Genomic DNA, 8,525 nt, shown 5'->3' on the forward strand with positions numbered 1-8,525 from the left:
GATGAATAATACCTCATTCAGTTCTCAAGAATTATTTATTCTTGGGGACACTAGTCAAGGATCAGTTGGTGATCCCACTGTCATAAATGTTTTTCTGCAGGCTTGCCTAGAATATTATAGGGGAGTAGAGAAGAGTGAGATATGTCTTTAAGGAAAAGAGCACATCTAAACTTGAGTCTTGCGTTCAAATTGGAATTAGCTTGACAGAGGAAGTTGTTCCAACCAACCAAACAGTGGATCTAAGTGAACCATGGTACTTCACTATTGGTATGCCCACTTCAGGGTTTTGCATGGTAGGCCCTTGGTATATAGTAATTGGAAGAAGAAATCTGCATACGTGAATTGGTAAGGTTACAAAAACATCTCTAAAATATTTGGGTAAGAGAGGATTATTCTTATAAGGCTGAGACAGTAGCTTCTCAGGTAAAATATTAAATTATTTCTGCCATTGTGTGACAAAAATTCCTCCATTAACCAAACTCTACTCAGGTTTCTCTGAGCTTGTTTTAAACGAGGGCTGACTTTTGGACTTCCATTGTCATCTCTGCATTGTACAATTTTTTAGTAAGAACGCTAACAAGTCAGTTTAAACAGAACACCCCATCTTCCACATTTGATCACTCTCCATATCTAATTGTGTTCCTCATTCTCTACCATCTCTCAGGTGATTCTGATCATTCTGGCCTGCTTTCAGCAATAATCCTCTTAGGTTGGTTTAGCCAGAATCCTCCTAACCCCTGATGTTTTCTCTTTGTAATTTTCTACCCACTGACCCCTATCCTGGTCCTTGGCTATAAATTCCCATTTTCCCATGCTGTATTTGAAATTAAGTTCAATCTCTCCCTCACTACAAGATTCCATTGTAGTGGTCCTAAATCAATGCCCCCCTTGCATTAAGTTTTCATTGTCCTTTAACAAGTGTCTTTCTTTCTTTCTTTCTTTCTTTCTTTCTTTCTTTCTTTCTTTCGCAGGTCTTACTATACCTTTTGTTGTCATTGCTGGTATTTTCCCCTTTTTCATGTCTCTTTAGGAATAACAACAATCTAGTTCTCTTACATCAAGGAGAGAGGAAAATTACAGAGCTAAGGAATAGGGGCATACAAGATATAAGTAATCAGATTAAAATAAGATAGAAGAATTTCTTATTTAAAATAAGATAGAAGTAATTCTGAAGCCTAAGTACTCCTAAAAAATTACTAATGATTTATAAAGCATATTTTACAGTTTTCAATAGTAGTGGAAAGTAGTTTTATAATTAATTCATACAAACTCAGTGGAAGGTAGTAAAAGCAAGTGTTCAAAACAAACTATTGTTTGTATGAAATAAACCCATCAAACCAAAATTTAATATGTTTACTTAAGAGGCCAGTTGAATTTCTTAATATTATCTGGTAAAAGTTAGAGGGATAGGCAAATGTTGTTAATAGTGAATAATATATCTATTTAACATTGCAAATGTTGTTTCTTAAAGGGAGATGAAGCATCAATCTGATTATGGGAAAGATATTACAGAATTTTTAAAAAACTCTTCTCTTGGTTTTATAAGGAAGTAAAATATATCTTCCATGTTTTGGCTTGGAATATTGAAGTAATTGTCCTTCCTGCTTGAATAGGACTGGTCATGTTTTAATTCCACACGTTGTCATAAAAAATAATATTAAATAGTTGCTCCAGTAATAACTAGCCTTCCCCACCCTTGCCCTCATCTCTCTCCTTATCTAATTGGGTCAGAGGGGAAATATATAATAAGAAATCAGAAAAAAATGTCCGCGTAATAGCCTTGGGAGATGTGGACTGGTAGCTTGCTCTGCTCTAAATGGACAGACATCTCTTTTTCATTATCTAATAAAATGCTTGGTTTTGCTGAGGGATAAATTTGATTGAGCCAGATGGGTGGCCAGGGGTTGATTTTTAATAAACTCATTTCTACCTCACCTAACCCACGAAACTTTTAGGCGTCAGTGCATAATGTGCCCAGGGCTCTGGACACCCAGCCTTACATAAATGCCTTATCTAACTCTCATCAGTCTATGAAGTAAATACATTTATTACCCCATTTCACAAGTACAGAAATTGAGGCTTATTATTAAGTAGCTTTAAAAGGACACAAAATTAATAAGTGGTGGAACAGGGATTTATTTTTTTTATTTTTTAAATTCCAAATTCATTGGTCTTAACTATTATGTCATATTAAGGTACACATAATTTTATTGTTTACATGTTGGTTATATTATTTAGGTGCCTGGAAAAATATGATTAAAGACAGACCCCAGCAGCTGGATGAGTTTTTATTCATGTATACAACCCTATGCAAGTCTAAACTACTACAACAAACGATGAACTCAGTGTTGGCATTCTCTCTAATGTGGTTTAATTCTTATACATCTCTCAACTGGGTTTTAGCAAAAACTGTATTTAGTTTGCCTTGAAAGAAATCTAATACTTTTCCTGTGACTTTCAGAAAAGGATTGTGCACACAGTGTAAAAACCTCCTAAATTAAATTTGCAAAATAAACTCATCATTTCTAGTTGTCTCTGTTGTGCATAAAGCACAAGGAGTGCTTATGCTATTGCTCTCTGAGGGCTTTTTATACACTGTGACAGGTTGAAGAACTGCTGTAGGTAAGAGTCTGGAACAGCAGAGGCTGGACATACAAGTCACCCCTTGTCTTGCCTCGTTAGTATCAGCAGAGTTTAAGAAGGTCCGACACCTGTATGCAATTCAGGGAATTAGGATCAAAGAGATTCTTCCATGATCTGACTTTGGTTTGCACTCCCAAGTGTACCTTGATCTTGCAAATCTATTTTTCATTTTCACCATCTGAAAAAAGAAGCTTTCTGCTTTAACTAGAAGCAATAAAACATGGAAGTAGAATCAATGAGTCATAAATTAGCTATTCGAAGTTTCGTTGAGTATAAGCTAGATAGGATAACTATTTAGGGTATGGTGTTATTACAAGCGGTCAGTGGTTGTGTTCAAAGATTTAGTTGTCTCCACAGTTTATTTTATGAAAAATAAACTTATCCTTTAAGAGAGTTACCCTGGTAAGCTTAGCAGATCCTCATCTAGCAGAGATGACAATTCTATCTTTAAGATACAGAACTTAAATAAGGTCTTTGTTACAGGTAGTGTATGGCTGCCTGCCAAATGGTTCTAACTCACTGAATGGCATCTGAGGGAGACTAGCTAGAACTAAAATACACTCGTGATACAGGAAAGACATTGAAAGACTGAGGCAGAATTCTAGGAGAGGAAAGTCATTAGCAGAAACATTATTGAGCATTTAGAGAGCACTTTGCTTATAAAATGTCTTGTAATCTTTATGTTTTTTTTATTTGCTTCTTGTAGGCCTTCAGCAGCAATGTCAATTCTGTGATATTGTTCTCTCAGACACTTAGGCTGAGTATTTTTAGTTCAGTATATTGGAAGATCTTGCTAACCTCAACTGCCTTTAAGACTGAGGCATCAAAATACTCTGAAAGGTCACATTAAAAAATTAAACATGACCTCTCAGCTTGACAGACCCAAATTGATTTTTTTTTTGGTTCTTCCCTCCATTCATTGAAGGGTTTTGTGCAAATACTCTTCCCATTTTAGAGATTAATGATATGAAGCTCACATCTTTCTCATTTTACAGATTAATATAATTAATAACTTAAAAATGAATAAGACAGTCATAGGTTAAGGGAAGGATTTAGCTTTAAATTTGCTCCATTGCTTTCTAAAGTTGTTAGTAGTAAATTGTGATACCTAGTTGTATTCATGTGTTTTGGATCACATGGACAATAAAAACAAGATTCTTTATTTTATATTTTAAGCATACCCCTATTTAAATATTATAAAACATATGAAAATTTGGACAATTAGTTTCTTTAAATGAGTCAGAAATAACTCATAAATTTTCAAAAACTCTATAGATGTGCATTTTGAATATGTTCAACAAAATTCCCTTGTGTTTACCTGGAGTTTTAGGGACAATTCTGTAGTTCAACTTGCATGTGCAATTTGAAATGGTCTATATCAAGGGTAAAGTATAACCCATATAGGCTGTAGCCTATGACCATTTAGTAAATGTTTTAGTAAAATAGAACCATTCACATTCATTTGTGTATTGCTTGTGTTTATGTATTGATTTCGTGCTATAACATCAGAGTTGATTATTTGTGACAGAGTGTATGTCATGCAAGCCTAGAATATTCACTATCTGGACTTTAAAAAAATGCCTATCCCATATCCTATGTGATACAAGCAAAGAATCTAGTCCTCATTTAATATAATAAAAATATATATAAGGGTTTACATACTTATATATATGTGAGGTCATGCAACTAACATTTATTGAACTCATATTAGGTGCCAGGCAGAGGTTTAAAATGACTGCAAATGTAGAGATTAAAATTCAAGATTAAGAAAATGTCCTATCGAAAGTTTCTCATCTCCAGAATTTTTATTGGTATGTTTTCAGCAACCTAGAAAGTTGCCAACAGTCCAACATAAGAAGTAGAGAAGCATCAGCTCACTAGTGATGGATTCAATTCCATTTCATTCCATTTCAGTTACACATAGGAAGCTGGCCATTGCATTTGCACATAAGCCAACCTAAGGTATTTAAAGTGAGACACGTATTACTCTTCTCAGAATTCATTTATCAAACAAGTTATAACAATCAAAGAGGATGAAAGGAAGAAAAGTCTTTTACTGTATGCAATGTTATGCAATGTACTGAATCAAGGAAAAGGAGAGCAATGTTATAATTCTGTGGTTCTAAAATTACGTAGATCTTAAAGTTTTTAAAAGAATTCTGTGCTTCACAAGGAGCACACTGACAACACTTTTGAACTGCTAAAGAAAATTTAGAGGGTAGTAGAGTTCAAAAAGCTAAGAATTAACTATTATGCTTACATGATTAAGACCCAAGTTTTTCAATGTATTTGTCTTGATTTGGTAGAAACACAAATATTAGGTAATTATCTGTACTTTCATTTTGTTTTTGTTGTTACTTTAATAATCCTTTTTAACCAGAAAACTGGACCACTGATAAGGACCATTTTAAATAAACAACTTGAGAGAACAGCTTAAGACCATAATTCATTAGAGGGTTGTTACTGTAACAAATGTGTTCATTTTCCCAACTTGCACACTCAACCATTTTGAATGTTCTATAGATTAATTCATAGCCAAGGGAAAGGTTTTCTAGACTTTAAAACTATTTATTAAGCACTATGGCAAATGTAAAATGTTATAAATAAATTTATCTTAAGTTCAACTCAATGGGCATAACATATTAAATTTAAAAAATGGAAAAAATGTTATATGGACCACAAAAGCAGTGACATAAATTATATTACACATGCATTTATTTTAAAAATCTCCTGTAAAATTTCTCCAAGCTTTTACTTGCTTTAGCCATATTTGGTATATATAGATAAAATAATGAACTTAGATTACCAAAATAAGGGCAAGAATTTATTTTATGTTTTATCAAGGTTTATCTTCTGATTGGATTTTCTTTTAGGTTTAGTCTTGTTATATATACTAGGAAGTATAGGCTTACACAATCAATTAGAATTGAAGTGTGAGTAAATTAGGAAGGGTTCATTACTTCTTACATAATGACAACCATGGATATAGAGTGGGAAAATGACAATATGGCAATAAAAAGTTTTCCATACATTTTTTTTTTTTAATAACAAAGACCTGTTATTTTAGATGGCATTTGCTCTGGTTATTACCTGTTGAGACAATCTTATCCTATCTTCCTTCCCCTTCCCTTCTTTCTTTTCTGTAAATCTTTCATCATTCTCTATTACTCTATAAAATTGATTCATTTGTTATGCTTACTATTCATTGTCTGACTCTCCTGCTATAGTATAAACCTTGCTAGGGCAGGGATTTTGTCTGTTTTGTTCCTGCGGCATCTTACCTGCCTGGGACATACTTGCTATACAGAATTTCAGCCCCTATTTGTGGAAGAAAGGCAAGAAGGAAGAAAAGAATATCTACCATTTGAAGGAACTGTTAAGGTAAACCAATAAGAATTTTAAGATATAGCAAGGCAGTGAGGCACATCAACAAAACTAGTAAAGTCCTTAGGTAACTCTGCTTTTTTTCTCTTTCACCGGGATTACCCTAAATGATGAGACCTAGCTGAGAGCAGGTGGAAGCTGAAATCCAGTCCAAGCCCCACTTACCAAATCCTGAACCCAGATGTGACTTGTCTCCCCCAGAGGGAGGACCTTTTCCTAACTAACACAAAGGCCCAGTGTGGATCAGAAATAGTCTACATTTACTCATCCTTTGCCATAATCTTCATTCTTGGCCTGATGCTCTGTCACTGCAACAAAGGTTTTCCATATTCATTCTGATGACTTACTCTAAATTTAGCACTTTTTTTCTATTAAAGCAATTTTCTGATTTTTTTTACATTTGAAGTTTTATTTCTGTTTTCAAGAGAAAAACATTCTGCTGTTAATTCTCATTGTAGAATTCTGCCAGATTGAATACTCAATGGATAAGGAGTTTCTTTGCATATAGAACACAAGGTCTTTTTTATTTCCTTATGAAATAGAGGTCAAACTTGTAAATTGCATAATTGGTCCCAATTTTTCACCCCTCCTGCAACTCACCTTTTTACTATGGCCTTCTCATGGTCAGGGGAATTTCCCTGTCCTTTGACTTGGTGATATGCTTTGGCTAATGACACATTGATATTGGAATGATACTGTGTTTTAAAAGGTCTAACTAAGGCAGGGGTGCCTGGGTGGCTCAGTCAGTTGAGCATCCAACTTTGGCTCAGGTCGTGATCTCACTGTTTGTGGGTTCCAGCCCTGTGTCGGACTTTGTGCTGAATGCTTGCTCAGAGCTTGGAGCCTGCTTCAGATTTTGTGTCTCCTTCTCTCTCTGCCCCTCCCCTGCTCACGCTCTGTCTCACTCTGTCTCTCAAAAATAAATAAATGTAAAAAAATAAAATAAAAGGTCCAAGGCATTTCCACATACTGTTTTGTACCTCTGTCATTGCTACCAATAAAGCATGGCTCAGCCAGTCTGCTGATAAAAAGAGAATGGAAGATATGTGGAAGAGAGATTGTCCGGCTGCCCTGTAGGGCTGCTGTCTGTGGTGCATGTGGGGGTGAGAAGAACCACCAGCTGAGCCTCCCATGATTAACGAAAGCAACCAAACTGCAGGTTCATAAAAATTATCAATTTTCTTTCAATCCCCTAAATTTTGTGTCATTTTGTTATGCAGTATTTTTGGGCAATGGCTAACTGACACAAAAGCTAACTCTGTTTTTGTTGTTTTTTTGTGTGTGAATACCTCAAATGAACAGTTATATACTATTCATGAGACATTTACTATGTGTGGACATTTACTATGTCCAACACCAAGGAAAGAATTTTTAATGTGCTTTACAATACTCTACTTAATTTTATCTAGATGTCTCTGTGCCATTTTTTTCTTAACATGATTTGTATATATACATTTATGTTCTAACTTATGGCATGTTAGCAAAACATTCCATAACTCCTTGTCCACATTTTACATGACGGTAAAGATGTGAAAATTGGAATAAGGGACATCCATCATATATCTTCTTTTTGTTCTTGAAAATTAGTGTTCACCTTTTCACTTGGACTTTTTTTACAACCACTGTAGCAATTATATCTGTTTTGTACTTCAGCCCGTATGTGAATTAATTGTCATCTCAATGTATTCCTATAAAAATAGGGATTCCTAGGGAAGATGCTTTCACAGGATCAACTTAATTATTCAGAGGCCAATTATCCTGTTCTAGACTCTTCACATTGTTTTTATTTTCTCTCTTTTCCCTACATTTGAATATTTCTCAGTCCATTAACAGTCTCAGTCCATTTTGCTTCTCATTAACATCTCTGGTAGAAAGTATGATGAAAGTAAAGTATAATTGAGACTTTGGGAAATGATAACACTTGAATTAACTAAACTCTGGGTGCTCTACCGTATTCTCTACCTTATAAAGACAAATAGCTGAGTTTAGTGCATTTATAGATAAACCTAGACTGAGAAAGGCTTTATTATGGTGGTCGTTCAGATTCATACATATGTAAGGAAGGCATCAAAAATGCCCTCTTTTCATAAGAGTATAAACTGAAATTATAGCACCATTAGCCTCTTCCAATAAATCCTTTTGATATTCGCTGGCCTTCAGGTTCAAGGTTGTTAAGTCCATGGTGACAGCTATTAAGTATTGTATTCCAGTTCTGTGCTGTGGGGGGCTCTGCAAACTACATTTCTTCTTTGCCAGCTATTTTCCTGTTCAGTCTGTCAATGGAGGTTACTAAAGAGGTTGAAATATAGTTGGAAGGAGAAGGTATTTGCTTCTTCCAGGTGTCTACTGCTCCTGTCAATCTCATCTCAGCCATAGCTTCTCACCTCAGTAGTAGCTATTGGTTTAGCTTCTGGGTTTCTTCCATGTTCTTAGAACCAACTTCATGGCATTTCTTTGAGAAACTAGTAGCAGTCTGGTAGGACCCTCTTCCAGGTTGG

The sequence above is a fragment of the Herpailurus yagouaroundi genome, unplaced genomic scaffold (genome assembly GCF_014898765.1).
Source record: "Herpailurus yagouaroundi ecotype Mexico unplaced genomic scaffold, PumYag 162, whole genome shotgun sequence".
In the NCBI taxonomy this organism is placed as follows: domain Eukaryota; kingdom Metazoa; phylum Chordata; class Mammalia; order Carnivora; family Felidae; genus Herpailurus; species Herpailurus yagouaroundi.